The sequence below is a fragment of the Notolabrus celidotus genome, chromosome 23 (genome assembly GCF_009762535.1).
Source record: "Notolabrus celidotus isolate fNotCel1 chromosome 23, fNotCel1.pri, whole genome shotgun sequence".
NCBI lineage: Eukaryota > Metazoa > Chordata > Actinopteri > Labriformes > Labridae > Notolabrus > Notolabrus celidotus.
Window position 1 is genome coordinate 23,567,111 of NC_048294.1, and position 16,528 is coordinate 23,583,638.

At 41.5% G+C, this 16,528-nt stretch overlaps 1 protein-coding gene across 4 annotated transcripts in view; it reads right to left on the minus strand.

The window, feature by feature from the left end:
- Window positions 1-15,072, minus strand: part of LOC117807607 (RAS guanyl-releasing protein 2) — a 102,064-nt gene extending 86,992 nt beyond the window's left edge. For 2 of the 4 annotated variants that reach the window (XM_034676945.1, XM_034676943.1), the window contains exon 1: window positions 14,570-14,966. The gene's annotated coding sequence lies outside the window, so the exon portion shown is untranslated. Of the gene's footprint in view, window positions 1-14,569 lie in introns of all 4 variants that reach the window. The other 2 variants (XM_034676944.1, XM_034676942.1) reach the window with 2 other exon arrangements.
- Between the last annotated feature and the right edge of the window lie 1,456 nt (window positions 15,073-16,528).

Below are 16,528 nucleotides of genomic sequence, written 5' to 3' on the forward strand. Positions count from 1 at the left end.
TCATTGAGTCTTACAGCCAAATTCCACCAGATCTGTGTCCGGTCACGGCACCAGATCTAATAGGTTTCTATTCCAGTCAAATATTTCAACAAAAAACCTCATCCTTCTTTCCTTCTTTCTTCAAATAGTAAAATGTTTCACTCATCAAGGATTGTCACTGTAGACAATTATATGAAAAGGCGTATTTTCGACCGGAGGAACTTCACCCTGGAACTACGTGCGTTTTGACTGGGGGACTCAGGGTCTAAATTTAGTTCAGGGGTAGATAATCTCTCCCCTGAAAAGCCCCTGCTAGGCGGGTAGTACTTTTCAAAGGTCCCGGGACTTTCGGGGGCAGGGCATGCAATGCTAAACGTGTCTGATTGGTAGATTACCTGCAGTGTTTTTACTCCGCCTGCCGTCCACAATAACATCACACACATCTGTGATTCACTTGATTTCTCTTTCTTTCATTAGTTTTTCTTTGTTCTATCTTTTTTGTATGTGTGTGTACTTTTCAAAAGAAGAAGCTGTGATTCTCTTGATTTAGCAGCTTGTAACAGTAGTCTTCTCTCAGCCCACCGTGAATGCGTCTCTCCCGGTGTTACGGTTTTAAAAGTGACCCTGTAAACTGGAGACCTTCAGCTGAACGTGTCAGTGTTTGTGGAGTTTACACAGCTGTTGAAACACAGAGGGAGTTCCTGGGAATGCAAACTAGTTTAGTTTTTATTAAGATTTCAAAATATCCTCTTCAGATATTTAATGATCGTCTAAAGACGTTTATGAGGGATGCATCCGGCTGAAAGTCTTCAGTTAACAGGGTCGCTGTTTAAACCAAAACACTGTCCAATCTCTGCCACGGCTTTTTGAATTCAAAAGGATTTTAAAGCCGTGTTGAAACGTCTTTGCTACTCGCGCTTATCTCCTCTCACGTGTTGATTCAGTGAATCCATCTGTGATGAAATATAGCACCATCTAAAACAGCGCCAGCTGAGTCTCTTCATGCTAACAGGCTAACTGTTGTGTTGCTCATAATGATACCTGCCTGTCCGTCTGCTTCTATGGTTTCATCTGAATCTGATGAATGGCATTCGTCTTTGTTTTACTGCCCTCTACTGGTCTAGTGGTGTAGTGCATTCACTTTTTTTTTCTCCATACGTCACTGGCCTGATTTGCACAATCAACCCGGGACTTCAGCCCGCGTTGGAAACGCAGACAACAATGGGGGCACAGGAACCTTTTAGTTCAGGGGAATATAGTTCTGGGGGCTAAAAGACACCGGAACTCTAGGTCAAAATGCACCTAAAGGCTGTTTGTGCAGCTTGTTGTTAATCACTTCATCTGACAGTCACCCTGCAGCAGTGGTTTGAGGTATTTAAATGAACTGTGAAGAAATGACCGCTCTTCTGTTTATGGTTTGGTTTTGTGGTTCATGTAGAAGAATTAGCAGAACTAAATCTTTGTGGTAAAATAATCTAAGAATTAGCTTTGGCTGTATCTTACAGTATGTAATTGTAATGAGAGTTAAAAGTTTCTTCTCTACATTCATGAAAAAAACTTTTATCTCCTGATCCCTGTTGTTCTTCCATTGTCCATTTCTTCATGGATTTGCCGATCACTCATGTGGCGAGTGCCACGTTGAGAGTGAATGTTCCATCCTTTCATCAAGTGCCACAAATAGAAACTCTAAAAGCTTTTTATTTCCAACAACTAACCCCGGACTTGTGGCGACTACAAAGAGCCTAATGTTTCAAATTCATATGATAATTTATGAACTGTTGCTCCGACTGTGGTTTCCAGAGAGTGGGCCAGTGGTGGAGCTTTATCTCATCGTCGTGTCCTTGAAAGGCCATGTGGATAGAATTACAAGAATGCAACAACACATGCAAACACCACTTCTTCATATTATTCTGACACCACCCTAACTTATCTCTTGCTCAACACCCACTGAGTTTGTTTCAGGAAGTTGTAGAGAGGGTGTTGCACGATGGGACAGATATAGTTCTCTAGAGGGGCCAACAGGGCGGCTGGTGGCAGGCTCTATTTACAGACTCCAGGGTACTGAGAGCAGGAAGGGGAACATTTCCTTTTCCCTGGACACGCAGAATGCCACATCGGTGGGGGGGCACCGGCTGCAAACGGAGATTAGCGACTACAGTTGCTCCTCGGGGAGGGAGGATGGGGGAGGTGGAGGGAGGATGGGAGAATGGGAGATAAAGGGAAAACACACTCTACCAGTCAAACATGGAAAAAAGATAGTTGGATGGGAAAGGGAAATGATCACACAGGGAGGGGTAGCAATGATGGAAAATAAAAGAAAGAGAAAAATACCACTTCATCGTCTCTCAAAAGCAAATGGAAGCACTTGAACTAATGTTATATGCAAAGAGCGAGCAGCACTTTATCATTATGCTGACTTAAATGAAAAAATATGCAGATTCCAGCGTCTTGAAAGAACACAGCAGCTGCCAGGGTGTAATGTTTTATTACGTCCCCTGAAACAAAAGAAGCTGCACTCTGCTCCACATCTGGCACTTTCTCATATCTCCCATCTCAACTTTCGGACTTCAAATAAAAAGTGTGAAGAGTGAGACAGAGAGGGGCACTAGAGCAGATCCCATGTGCTGCTCTGAGATCTGCCTCCTGCCCCCTCAGAGACAACAGTGTATCATTGTGTCAGCCTTTTTTTTACTGCTTTGTTTTCAGGCTTCCTGCTCAAACTTCTGTCCTTTTTTACCAGATGTGAAAGTTTGCTTGTTAACAAACACCGGAAAGGTGTGTTGGTACGCATGTTTGAACGGTTGAGAGTGGATGACTGTTCCACACTCATGTTACCACGTGTTATGAATACTTATTACTCTTACATGAAGTTATTTTGCACATTCCCCTCTTGTTTTTTCACTTTGTCACTTATCTCCTGACACACACATTACTTCCTTCTCGAGCTCTCGCTGTGTGATGAGTGAGAGGTGAACCCACATTGTGTAAAAGAGCAGACGTGATCCATCATCTGTTGCAAAAGAGCAAAACAGTTTGTTTCACAAAGTGAACACCTAGAACATTCCTGCCAACCGTCATTTATGTCAGCGCATGCTGCAAACAGGATTCATTGTGTGCTCTCTGCTGTGCTGACGTCAGGAGTCTCACTTCCTGTTGTTAACGAGCAAATCATCTCAGTTGACAAATTCCTTTCTACGATATCACAGTCATCTGAAATCATCATTTCTGCAGGGGAATGCATTTAGTAGAAAGCTTTATGAGAGGGGTGCCGCTGGCCTAGCGGTCTAAGCGTGCCCATTTACAGAGGCCAAAGCCCTCATCACAGAGGTCGTGGGTTCGATTCCAGCCTCGACCACTTGCTGCATGTCCTCCCCCGCTCTCTAGTCCCCACATTTCCTGTCTCTCTCCAGATGTCCTATCGATTAAAGGCAAAAATGTCCCAAAAAATATAAAAAAGAAAGAAAGAAAGCTTTATTGGAAAAATGGTTTAAAGCAGGGGTTCCCAAAGTGTGGGTCAGGACCCCCTGGGGGGGTCACAGGACACAAATGGGGGGTCGTGAGATGTCTTCCAGAATGTTTTTTTTTTTTAAGTTTTCTAGAAATATTTATTATTATTATTATTGATATTTATATTTGTTTATTTACCTTGTTTTCTTATGTTTATCTTCCGTTTTGTTTGTACTGTTAATTATTATAATGTCTTTTTTTATTTATTTTTTGGGGGGGGGGATTTTTTGTATTATTCATTTTTCTTTTCTTAGTTGGTTTGGTGTTTCTTATATATCATTTGTTAACTAGTGGTGAACAAAGAAATACTGAAAAAATGCAATGAAAAAAGTTGAATGACAAATCTTAACTCTCTTATCTTAAAATTATTAAATTTTACCCATTAAAGTAAAAATATGGACAAAAATAGTAGCTAAACTTGAAATAAAACCTTGAAAATATAAAATGTAATGAGTTTTCTGCCTTTCTTTTCTCCAGATGTCTCCTAAGTTTAGAGTTAGTGAACAGTTCATTATCAAAAGCATCAGTAGCAGCAGGTTCATTCATAACAGCACAGGAAACACAGACACATGCTCATATAGGTAGGGTCATTTTCTGCAGACCAGCTAAATGAAGACACATTAAATCACTTTGAGGGACAGTGGGGGTCCCAAGTCTTTGGTACCTATATTTTGGGGGTCTCAGGCTGAAAAGCCTGGGAACCCCTGGTTTAAAGGATAGACTGATGAATGGCTTTACTCCAATGATTAAACAACAGCGTCATATTTTAAGAATGTGGATGCAACAATTAGAGATTTTGATGATACGCCTACAGTCTGAGTAATAATTGTGGTTTCACGTTCATCACAATTACTATGCATTCTTTGATTTCACACCATGATCAATGTGTTACTGATGTTATCTGAGTGCTTGACAGCTGGTCATTTAACCTGAAATTCTTACAGCGTTTACACACAGACAGGAGGAAGCAACATTAAATGGATGTAGACCTTGTGCAGCCTCACTGTTGTGTTGCATTCCTTTACTTTGCACTTAAAGCCCAACTTTGCTCACTTCCCTTTTAAATGTATCTGACACGTTTATATTTAATTCCCTACCAACTCAATGTTTCATTTAGTTACTTGCTGTTAACATAGCATCACTCTGTTATGCAACTTAACTTGGGCCTAAGTGCCGGGTGGTTTGATGTGTTTAGGTTTTGCAGACAGGTGATCCGTCATCTTGAATAACTCCTCGGTCATTCTCTGAGTATTTGCTCCCACACTGCCAACTTCACTCTTTGTTTCTTTGGTGGATGCAAAACTTCTCTGCTCGGTCTCTCTGCCAAAGTTAAGCTAATATATCAAGCCTCCAGGACTCTTTATGAGCATGGCGAATTAAGCTAGTGCACCAAAGGTGTCTCCTTTTTTGGTGCAGTGCAGGTTGTGCCAAACATAATGCACCATCCTCTTTTTGAGAGTGAGAACAGAAACACTTTGTGCGATGTAACTTTTATGATTAAGTAAACGTGACATTTTGGTTTAAAATGAAATCAGTTCGTCGCTGCATCCTTTGGGAAACACACAGAGTTGCATTATTGCCAAGAGTTAAAGAGGATGATTATTTCCCATTCTCATGTCTGCATGGTAAACGCGCAGTTAGAGCATGCAGGCTGTTAGCTTAACTTTGCTTAAAGGCTGGAAAAAAGTGGAGAGTTTGCATGCTAGGAAAATTCCAACTTAGGCCCAGGTCATCAATCAACATCTAATGTTTTTAATTGGTACAAAAACAATGTGTTCAATTTCAGTGTCCAGTTCTTAGCTCGGGATCAGTAACTTCTTGAAGTCTAAATTGGTCACCTGGTAAACTTGTTTTAAGTCTTTTGGGAAAGGATGATTTTGGGCCCAGGTCCCCCGCCATCCAATAAAATCAAAAGTCCAAATACTGTGATGGTCCTTATTGCCAGATATTCTTGTGGTGTGAGGTGTCTTAAGAAAGATTTTCCCAACTTCTACCCGGACGGTTGTTATTGTAAAAATTAAACATGTTCAATACTTGGACAGAACTTACTACTGCAATGGATGTACCAGGTAGCTAAGCAGCTAGCAACATTTGGCCTGAGAACCATCCAGCTAAAGAGCTTAGCTCCTAGCCTTCAGTTTAGATCAGTGTCCTCAGAAAAGTAACTCCTTAACTTTGCGTTTTTACAGGTTTGACTTAGGGATGTGAACAATTGATCGAGTATTGGTTTAATTGATTGTGAAGAACTTACTCTAACACATGTTTTTATTTGATTTTCTATCACGTGGAACAAACATCATGTGGTCTCATATTTGGTTCAGCTATCAGTTTAAAGCATGTTTGGATGTGAATCAGCTGACTGAAGGTGTTGCTCATAGTGGAGACGCTCAGCTGGGGGCTGCGGCTGAGTGACAGGTCTCCACGAGCGCTTTTTTTCTCCCCGCCGCCGGACTGATTATGACCCGGTTGCGCTCCCGGCTGACACCTGACCACCTACACATGCTTATTTTTCTCAATATGAACGAGTAGACAGAAAACTGGACACTGAGAGTCTGAAATATGTTTCTGTTCAGTTCTCTTGTTGAAGTAATCCACATGTTGGAAGTCTGAGCCTTCACTTTTATGACTGTATGTCTGCAGAGATTATGAGCCTGCTCCTCATGTTGATATTCAACATTTAACATTTTGAACACCTCAATACAATCTGTAGATATTCAATACTGTCAGTTATATACATTGTGATGTGAAGGAAAATTTGATTCAGGGGAAAAAATGCATTTGCCATTATTTTTGACAGAAAACTTTTACTTTTTTTTTTTAATGATTAATCGATAATTGATGGTTAACATTTCCAATGATCGATCTAGGAAAATACTTCCCTAGTTTCAATTATTTAAACTTCAGATTTTTTTTAAATACCATCTTAAAGTGGTAGCGTAGAAACCTGGACTACTGGCATTTAATATTTTTTTAGCACTACACTTGTCCTGATTGCCAATTTAAAGCCGTAGTTGTTGGTGGAAGTTATGAACTACAGTAGCACAAGATGACTTTAGGATGGGATAATACATTTTGATATTAGATCAGAGCATTAAATGTCATATATCCCAAATGCTGGGTGTTAGGAAGATATGAGGGGCATTTTCTACACTGGTATCAGGCTTTGTGATTAGGGAAATATGATCCAAGAAGCCTGAAATTATAAAATGAAACACACCAAAAGAAAAGGCAACACACAGTTGCAATCCAGGCTAAAAAATGTCCTGACTTTCAGCCAGCACTTTCAAGTGGACATGCAGCACAAACATCCAACCCTGCATGCACAAACATGGAGGTTAAGCTGTGCTGCTGCAGAAAAACATCCACCGACACAAAGTCATGCTGGATTTGAAAAATGTTAGGTTTTCTAAGAAGTGTCTGTGGTTTGCAGAAAAGTGCACATACTGTACAACTGGAGACTACTTTGCTCTTTGCAGTGCTTATCTGCTTCATTTCCTCCTGCCTGTCAGAGGCAGCTCACTCAGCTACACAGAGGTTTCATTCTCAGCTAGTTTCATGTTGTGTGTAAATGCTGGGGGTTTCACATTCACCCAGCCAGCCTCTTCTTTACCCCCCTGAAGGGCTTTTTTTCAGACAACATTAGCTCTGGCTTGTTCCTGTTTATGTATTCCTCCCTGAAACATCTTGCATCCCTGAGCAGACCACGAACCCCACAATTTCCTGTCATCACAATACCCCATTCATTATGCACAGAGCGTGAGAGATTACAAACTGCAAACACACTGAGTAAGAAAACAAAGGTGGAGATTTTTTTGTTGCAGGTGCAGGCCGACACATTATTCTCACAGTTCTTCCAGGTCCTTTCCATAAGTGAGGCACAGAAGGATGCCAGTCAGCTGAAACCTTAATTAATCATCTCCACGGCTAATTCACTGCCTTTAGTAATCATTACACTAGCTAAGATACAGCAGCCAGTTTCCATTGGCCCACCAGGCTTGTACCTCGCCGTGTTTCTCCCTAACTGATTTAAGTCCAGCCACAGTCTGATTTATAGCTCTTCAGGTCCAACACTTTCCCTCTGCAGCTACCTAAAACCACCAGCGTCTCCCACTCTTCTGCTTCAGGCTCTCTCTCTCTCTCTTCTGTGTTCCAGCAGAACCTTTAAAGGTGAAGAGAGCGGAGAGCACTGTCAGACAGATTTTACAGGGTCTGTGCCCTTTCATGGGAACACAAAGATCGCAGGAGGGACAGAGCAAGATGAGAGGTGATTATATTTCTGAACCAAACCATATGGGCAAGTGCACTTTTGCTTTAAAAATTAGTTTGTGAAGGTCTGTGCAAAAAGTAAACGTATGCCCTCTTTGCATCAGGAGATGTTGCATCCACCTACATCCTGTTTTTTTTAACACATATATTTCTTTGAAATGTAAAGACAAAACAGTGAATCCAAAAAATGGAAAATTAGAAATAAAATAGGCCCGGAAAAAGGAACTCTAGAAGAAAAGATAAAAGAAGAAAAAAGCAATAAACAGAGAGCTGTTAAATGTTTCTTTTTTATGTAACTGTAGTTAATTGCTGAACCTGAATAGTCAATTACAATTAATCAAACTTTAAATCACATGTTTAAAAGTCCATTATTTAGCGTGATTAAACATGTTTAAGTCCATATTAACGATGTAAGCACAGGTCTGTGGTGATTCAAATACTAAAACAGTGCTCTGCAGGCTGTTGTGATAAGGTTGCACGCTGAAATCAGTCTGCACCTGTATGCTTCGCTCGTAGGCGGCAGCTTCAAATCAAAGTTTGTTTTCAATAAGACAAGAAGTGTATATTACTCTTAAGGATGTGCATTTCAAGCCAAAATATCATTCAATAATCCTTGGCATCTATTCAATGATTATTTGAATCCTCACGTCGAGCTGTGTGGGAGTGTTTAAAGTGAAATGTGCCATTCTAACATGCAGTGGTGTTGTTATTTTTAAGTCCAAGAGGAGGGTGAAAGATGACTCTCTGATTTTCACTTCTACAAAAGAGGAAATCGAATTTAAATAATTGGGTTTTCTTTCACATGAAAATCTTTCTTTTAATCATCATACTCAGAGTGAAACGAAAAAAAAATCAGAGGGTGAAGTTGGGTTTCTTTTATAGAAACAGACGCTGTTTTTCATTGCTGCTTGAAAAAATCATTCTAGCAACCTTGGTATCTGTAAGTGACTCTAGTGATGTTCTTTATATGCATGCTTCCTCAGCCTCTCTGAAAATGTTGGATTCGGTGTCCCATGCTGCATTGCGGTTTGTTTCTGGTTTAGGATTCAGCACACATCACTGTATCTTGTATGAAAAGGTAGGCTTGTCTTCCTTACACAGCAGAAGAACGGAGCATTGGTATGTCTTTCTCTATAAGGCCGTACTCCAGGAGCTGCCGTCTTATTTATGCTCTTTATTGACTCCTGAAGTCTTCAGTGGCTGTAATCTTTGGTCCCATGGACAAATTATTTCTGTCATTCCCCTGACTCGCTCTGTTTTTGGTAAAAGTGCTTTTAATGGTTTTGCTCCCTCATCTTGTTCTGAGCTTCAAGGCCATGCTGTAGAACTTAACACTGCTAATTCATAACCTGGTGTAATAGTTACTTGTTACTATATGTTTTGTCTTGTTCTCCATGTGGAACTTTAATGCTGCTGTCTTAGCCAGGACTCCCTTGTAAGAGAGACTTTGTATATGCTGGTAAAAGAAAGGGGGCATTGGGGCAGAAGGAAGCTGGAAGACACTGTGGCAGCTTAACTACGGAGGGCTGAAAGGGACAAACCAGCATACAATTAAAGAAATAATACCAATAATTTTTGATCCCATCAAATGCATTAACGGCCCAAATAAAACAATCAATGTTAACGTGTTATGTGTTTATTTTGGCACCCCCTGTTGAGGAAGCAGTACCTTTTGTCTGCTGGTCCTGTCCTGTGCACATGTAAGCATTACTTTTGAAAAATGTACATACAATTTCATCCTGCTTTCTTGAAATGGTCAGATGAGGAAAAAGTCATTAAGAATCTTGATATGTAAACAAATGCAACATGCACTTTTTTATGTCTGTGCGTCTGTTACAGACGTAACAAACTGGGAAATGATCGCTGATGTTCCTGTGCATTTGTAGGTCATAGAGATGCGTCAGTGTGAAATTCAGTCTGCTTTCTAACCAGTTTCCAAGGGAAGCTTTAAATTCTGTCTTCTGGTAATAAAATCAATAAGTAGTTCAGTCAGATACTCGAATCAGGCTTGAAAGCCATCCAGCGGGTGAGAACAGAAAGGTTGATATAGGTAAAGGAGCTGTGCAGGAATAAATGGGATTGCTAATTAAAGTGATAAAGGGAAAGCAGTGGACAGAAGCAACAAGTGCATCGGACCGAACAGTCCAGTGATGGCAAACATCCAGCACACGTGGCTTCTCTGTAATTATTGAGTTTAACATCCCTCTTCCTCACTATGCTCTTCCTTCGTTTGATTCCTTCTCCTCCTCCTCCCCCCCCTCTCAGGTTTTATTTTTTGCTGTTGGGCATTTGGCATAAAACAGCAGCCCTTGCACAATAGATCCAATTATGGCTTGCTTCACTGATAAGTGCAACACTGCTGCAGGTAGAGGTGGAGGAAGTGATGCTAAATATCAAGGGTGGCCGCTCCAGAGGCCTGAAGTAATTGCACTGCGGCAGCGGAGGAAAGGAAGGTGAAACAGAGATGCAGAGGCTTTTTTGAAGAAAATGTTCTCAACTTGATTTTACCTCTGATCTCGAGGTGCTTTGAGTCCTTAAAATCTTTCCTTCAAGTGATATTTTCCAAGTCAAGCAGCACTTCACTTGTTGTGAATGTCCATTCAGAGAGGTCAAGAGTGATCAGACAAGCTCCAGTCAGATGAAATGGACTTTGGACTGATAGTTTTATTGATTTGTGACAGATTTGTCTGTGCGGGCACATGCTTATGACGGTGGATGTTGATTTCTGCCTTATTTGCATCCTCTGAATCAGATGCTGAGTGCACACAAAGAAAACTTGTGTGATATTCAAAAGAGGAGCAGTTAATCAGCAACATTCAGCCAAATCAGCCACATTAACAGTGCAGAGAAATGTCTGCCTCCCACAGGGCTGCAGAACTACAGCTGCTTCCACTTCCAAATGTCCAGACAGGCAGCCAGTCACAGCTTACAAGTCAAATCCCACTGCTCTCACGCCAAAACATGGGTGGATAAGGCAGAGGGGGGAGTCAGTAAAGATGCAGTAGAGCAAGCAATCAGTTGTCCCAGCACTCAAAGATGCCTTCTATAATCCCTGCTGCTCTTCGAGAGAAAATCACCTTGAATCACTGCAGTCAGACAGCTCCAGCCGGTATGAGAGGACAGGTAATGAGGGGGCTGATTGAACAAAAATAAAGAGGACAGAGTATTTTTGACCTTTAGCTTGTTTAGTTCAGCAGCTGAGGCTTACTCACAATGAGTCAGTCTGTGGCCTTTAGTGCTACTGTCAAGTTATAGAGTTTTCATTAACATCCACCAGTTTCTTACAGTTTCTTACAAGGGTTATTTCCCTCTGACATCAGGTAGTTTAACAACAAAGTTCAAAAGATGTAACCATGTGGATCAGATTGTATTAATTACATTTAAATTTGAGAATCTCTGAACCAGCATCTGTAGGCGATGGAAAATTAACATAAAAATGGACTTGTGCCAATAAATTAACAATATTGTGAACCAGAACTGAAAGTTTAGCACAAATGCTATCTTTAGCACTCAACCAAATTCTTGCTATTGTTACCCTTAGCTTATTAAAGTATAGTGTGTAGAAACCATAGACTGTATATAAAATGGATGTCATCTCAGTCGGCTCGAAGTGAGGCCGCCAAAAAACCTGCTCCCCCTAGTGGCTGGCTGCTGTATAGGTCAAAAACTCTGTCTTTGCAGTCAAACTTTAAAAAATAAATACACGTCGTACGAATGTTTCTCACATCTGTATGCTGTGGTGATATGTAGTTATTATTTGACTGTTTTGTGTTCAAGGCCTCTTTTTTGAAGTTTATTTTTTGTTAGTTATTAGAGGTTACAAAACGGGGTTTTACATCCGGGTTTACTTTGATTGACAGCTGCCGGAGAGAAACTCTGTAGGACCTCTGGACGGTACGCTGTAGGGTGGAGCTTGTTATCAAGGAAACACACAAATTCCCTACTGCGCAGACTCAGGCTGCAGAAAATTTCCAAGATGGCAGCGTTCTGGAACGGGATATTTTGGCTTCAAAACCATACAATGGCAAAAGGCAGAGCGACGCTGTCCATTTTATATACAGTCTATGGTAGAAACTGGGATATTTAGGGATATCTAGCCATCAAATTCTAGTTAGAAACATAACTTGCTCACTTCTCCTGTTGGTGAAGCAACAGGTCCTTCGAGGACAAGAAGCTCCTGTGATGCATGATACCTATGATTCTTCATTTTTCAAGTTTTTTTTCAAGTTGTATTTTTTGGGGGGGGCTTATTAGAGAGGGGAGAAAAAGTGGATAGAGCTAGAAACAGGGAGAGTGACATGCTGGAAAGAGGTCACAGGCTGGAATCGAACCCCAGCCAACTGCTTCAAGGGTGCGCGATTTAGCCATCAAGCCAAATCTGCGCCCAATTTTCCAAGTTTTAACATCAAAAACATCCATCAGGACAAATTATCTTGAACACAATAACAACTCTCTTCTTCTTTGTCCTCCAATGGATACATTTCAAGCAGCCACTTACTGAACACAAAGACAGGTAAGTTACTAGACTGTCCGATCTGTGCTATGGTGCAAACATGGCAGTGCAAGATAGCAGCCTCAATGGAGGGGGACCCGCCCCTAAATAAAGCTCATTCTAAGTTAACAAAAACAACACAACTTTTAATGGTCATGTGATTATACACTTATTCAAACATACAGTCAGTTCTGCTAAACACCGCTAATTGCAACCATAGACTGTACAAATAATGGACGTAGTATCCGTGACGTCACCCATCTGTTCCTGAGCGCTGGTTTGAGGCCAATCGTTGGCTGGAGCCATATTGGAAATGCTGAACTCAACCAAACAAAGTGTGAGGTAAAGAGGCGGGGTTTGAGCTTCCTAGCCAACAGCTTTGTGTTCCCGCCTGTCAATCAAGTCAGTCATGTCCTTAAATGGGCAAAACTCGTAATCTTAACATCTTCTGAAGTGTTGTTTTATGGAGAAATTAGCTACGTAGACCGAAGCCGTTTTTTTTACCAGGCTGTAAGCATGTTTATTTCTGCTGTAAAGATTGTCGTTTTGAATTGGTGTGTATGTGGTTTCCTGTGTTTCTGTAGCCAGCCTCTAGTGGATGCCTGATGAACTGCAGTTTAGAAAACTTCCTGCATGGGCTTTATATTTTGGGACCGGAGGTTGCCGCTTGATTGCTATACACTGTAACTTTAAGTAACTGCTTGCTGCACTTTTAATTGTTTACTTGGAAGTAGGTAATGGCAAGCTTTAACTGTTGTGTAATGGTGTCCTATAAATGTGTTGTTTTAAGTTGTGGCCAAGCGGCAACCCCCGGCCGCGAGAATTGAAGTCAATGGGGAAGTGTTGAAAACTGCAGTGTGTGCTTGAGGCTTGGTCCAGAAGAAACCACATACACACCCATTCAAAGAAGCCGATCTTTACAGCAGAAATAAACATGTTTACAGCCTGGTTCAAAAAATGAGTGTAGTCTGGATAGCTCATTCCTCGATCAGCACACACTGTACCGGGGGTGAATTTTTTTAAGATATTGAGATTAAGAGTTTTCCATTATGAGAGGCACAGCTGAGTTGACTCACAGGCAGGAACACTGTCGCTGTTGGCGAGGAGGCTCAAAGCCCGCCTCTTTTTACCTCACACTAGCTTGACAGAAGTTAGGTTGAGTTCAACATTTCCAATATGGCTCCTGCCGACAATTGGCCTCAAAACTGCGCTTCAGAAACATATGGGTGACGTCACGGATTCTACATCCATTATTTATACAGTCTATGGTTGTGGCCAGTGTCTCTCTGGAGCTTCAACTGCTAGCATCAACATCCAACTGAGCCAGTGCAGAAAACACTGAGTGTACATTTAAGCTAGCTTCTTATCAAGCTTATGTTATCCAACCTAGTTTGCATGCTAATGCACTAACGTTGCAGAGGCTATCAGTACTGTGAGGTAGATAATAACAGCTGTCCTTCAGTTCCTTATAGCTCCATCTAACAATACACTGAAGTGGGAGGAGGTTGAAGGTTAACAGTTTCTATCTTATAACGAAGCTGTTTAATTAACTATTCATTGTCTGCTTCCAAGGTTGCAGAAACAAAGTGTAAACAATTAGTAAAACAGCATTCAAGCCTTTGACCCTCAACATGAAGTCAGAGGAGCATGGCTGCCATGTGAAGATAGTGAGTGCAGGTGTTAATTAGTTTGCAGCAGAACAACCAGGCATCCCTGACACTGATGGTGAACTCCTCCGTGGAATCTGTTTGCTCTAAATTAAACTGCACTTTCACATCCATCCTTCATCCCTCTTCTTTCTTCCTCTAACATAATTAGTTTGCAACAGGCATTCGTGTTTATCATCACACTCCCATCAGTCACAGCAGGACAAACAGCTTCCCTCTCTAACAGTCTAATTTTAGGCACAGGCGATGCTCCCTCTGCATGCACTGTGCAAAGGATCGATGCCCCCTTCCTAAAATGACTTCACGCAAGCCCGTTAATTCATTAGGTGAACTAGTAAATACCAGAGCTTCAACAAGTCAGAGCTCAACAGCTGTGAGCCATCTTTCCAACACAAAGTATTCCTCATGAATCAACATTGAAACCACATTCTGGCATTGATGGTGCAAGAAGACAAGTCCACGCGTGAGACTTTGCGCAACAGTGGCTTGCATTCATACTGATTTATTAACTCATCAAGGAGTGATCACAACAAGAAAGAAAACAGCTGTCATGGTTTGATTTATAAATGAGTGAAAGCACGAGACATCTGAAACCAGCCGTGCGTAAAAATGTCCACTCAGTTTCATGCAAACATGCAAGTTCTGTCACATTTCTTACCTTTAGAGTTTGGCAGATCCCATACTCTGCAAGAGGAGGCTGCAGTGATAACAGTTGTAGAGTAAGCACTGAGATGAAAATCGTTACATCACCAGCAGCACCAAAACTCAAAACGCGTGTTTGGCGACGAAGTGGGGACACCAGGTCACGCAGAGAAAGGAACTCATTAGGAGACGCTCGGGTCCTTCTTCAGAGTTGGTGCAAAACGCTCCTCTGAACGAGCTATGCGGGTATTTTTCTCACGGCACATCAACCCCACAAGTCTCCCTACTGGCGTACACGGGCAGCAACTTGTGGTGGAGGAGTGTGTTGGTGAAGCAGTTCGCAGCTGAGCTCAGTCATCTGGTGTCAGCTGGACCGCGTGCCTGCCTTCTGCTCCTGCTCCAGCTGTGCAGCTCACAGACTCACTGCAGAGCCACAGTCCCGCCTATTGGTAGTATCACAGCAACACCAGAGTCTGTGCACATGCTTGATGTATATACGAGCGGCCACGCACCATTACGCACCATAACAATGTGTCATTTCGTTGGCTGCTATGCGGCAACAATGCGACATGTCAATCAGAACCACTTCATCATAGCCTGCTGTGTACTAAAGCACACAGGCATTTGAACGCACCTCTGTAACTTCAGTGTTTCCAACAGTTTGTCTATTGTTCAGGTGCTCTTGGCAGATTGACATCGCTCTTTTTTCAGTGAAGGACCTGCAGGCTGCTGCAGTGACATTTGAAAATGATGCAGTAAGTCTGTGAAATGTATTTGTTCCACTTTATGAGAAGTGAAAGAAGAGAAGAGAAGGATAATGCATGTTGCATTGCTGCTTTTAGTGACATTTCCATCAAATGAGTTTCACACTGGATACATCCGTTGTCATTGCTCTCATACTGTGCACATACCTGTTGCTGCAGGATGGGGTTCAGCCTACTTGTTACGTCATATGTTGCGTTCAGGTTATGTAGGAATAAGTAAGTGAAGTGACAGCCAATAAACAAACTGTAAAGTTGAATTAAAGCTGCTGTTGGTAGTCACAGAGTAAACGTCTGTTCAGAGAGAGGGACTTTGAATGTCAACACTATCCCTCCTAACCAGATTTCCTCTTAGCCCCCCAACACAGATCGGCGTGTGCTGAGGTGAGGTGATTCTTCTTGAGCCTGATGGGACAGCTCAGGATTTTGTAACCCTTTTCTGTCCATGTTTATCTGTGGTGGCGAGAAGAGGAGGGAGGCAGAGGACTCAAGAGGTTACAGGATACTGTGGACCAAGGCACCAAAATAAATACATAAAGAAATAAGGAAGAAGAGAAAGTAGAGAAATAAAAGAGGTAAATACATAAAGATAAAGTAAAGTAAAGAAAAAGAAAGAAAAAGAGAGAATTGGCGTGTGCTGTCATGATAGTGCCAGACTCATAGCCAATCAGAGGACGTAGTAGGGGCCGCCCCTTAACCAATCAGGACAGAGGATTGGAGATTAGCTCTGATTGGTCCATCATAACGGGAACAAGGGGGAATAATAACATTGCTTGATACAAAGACATTGGAAAATGCAGAGATTTCACAATAGTCTCAAATTACTCCACTTACCAATGAGTACCGATGGGTATTATGACCTTTTCTCCAAACCTTGCAGAAAAAAAGTAATGTTTTTTTACACCATTCCTACCAACAGCGGCTTTAAGCTCGAAAATCTGTGTTCCAACAAGAGTTCCAGTTCAAATAACTTTAACACTTTCATTTTTAAAAAAAAAACATGAAATAAAGCTAGATGTATTCATAACTTAACTTAACTTTTATTAATCACAAAAACGTGAAAGTGTTATTTCACAAAAATCATGTTAAGACGAATTTAAGTCACATAGTCTCTCTTCTGATTGGCTAATAACGAAAGTAGGCAATTAATGCTTGGATTCGTACCTCAACCTCTCCTCTCATGTTGGAATTGTACTTTTTCCGATTTTACATGA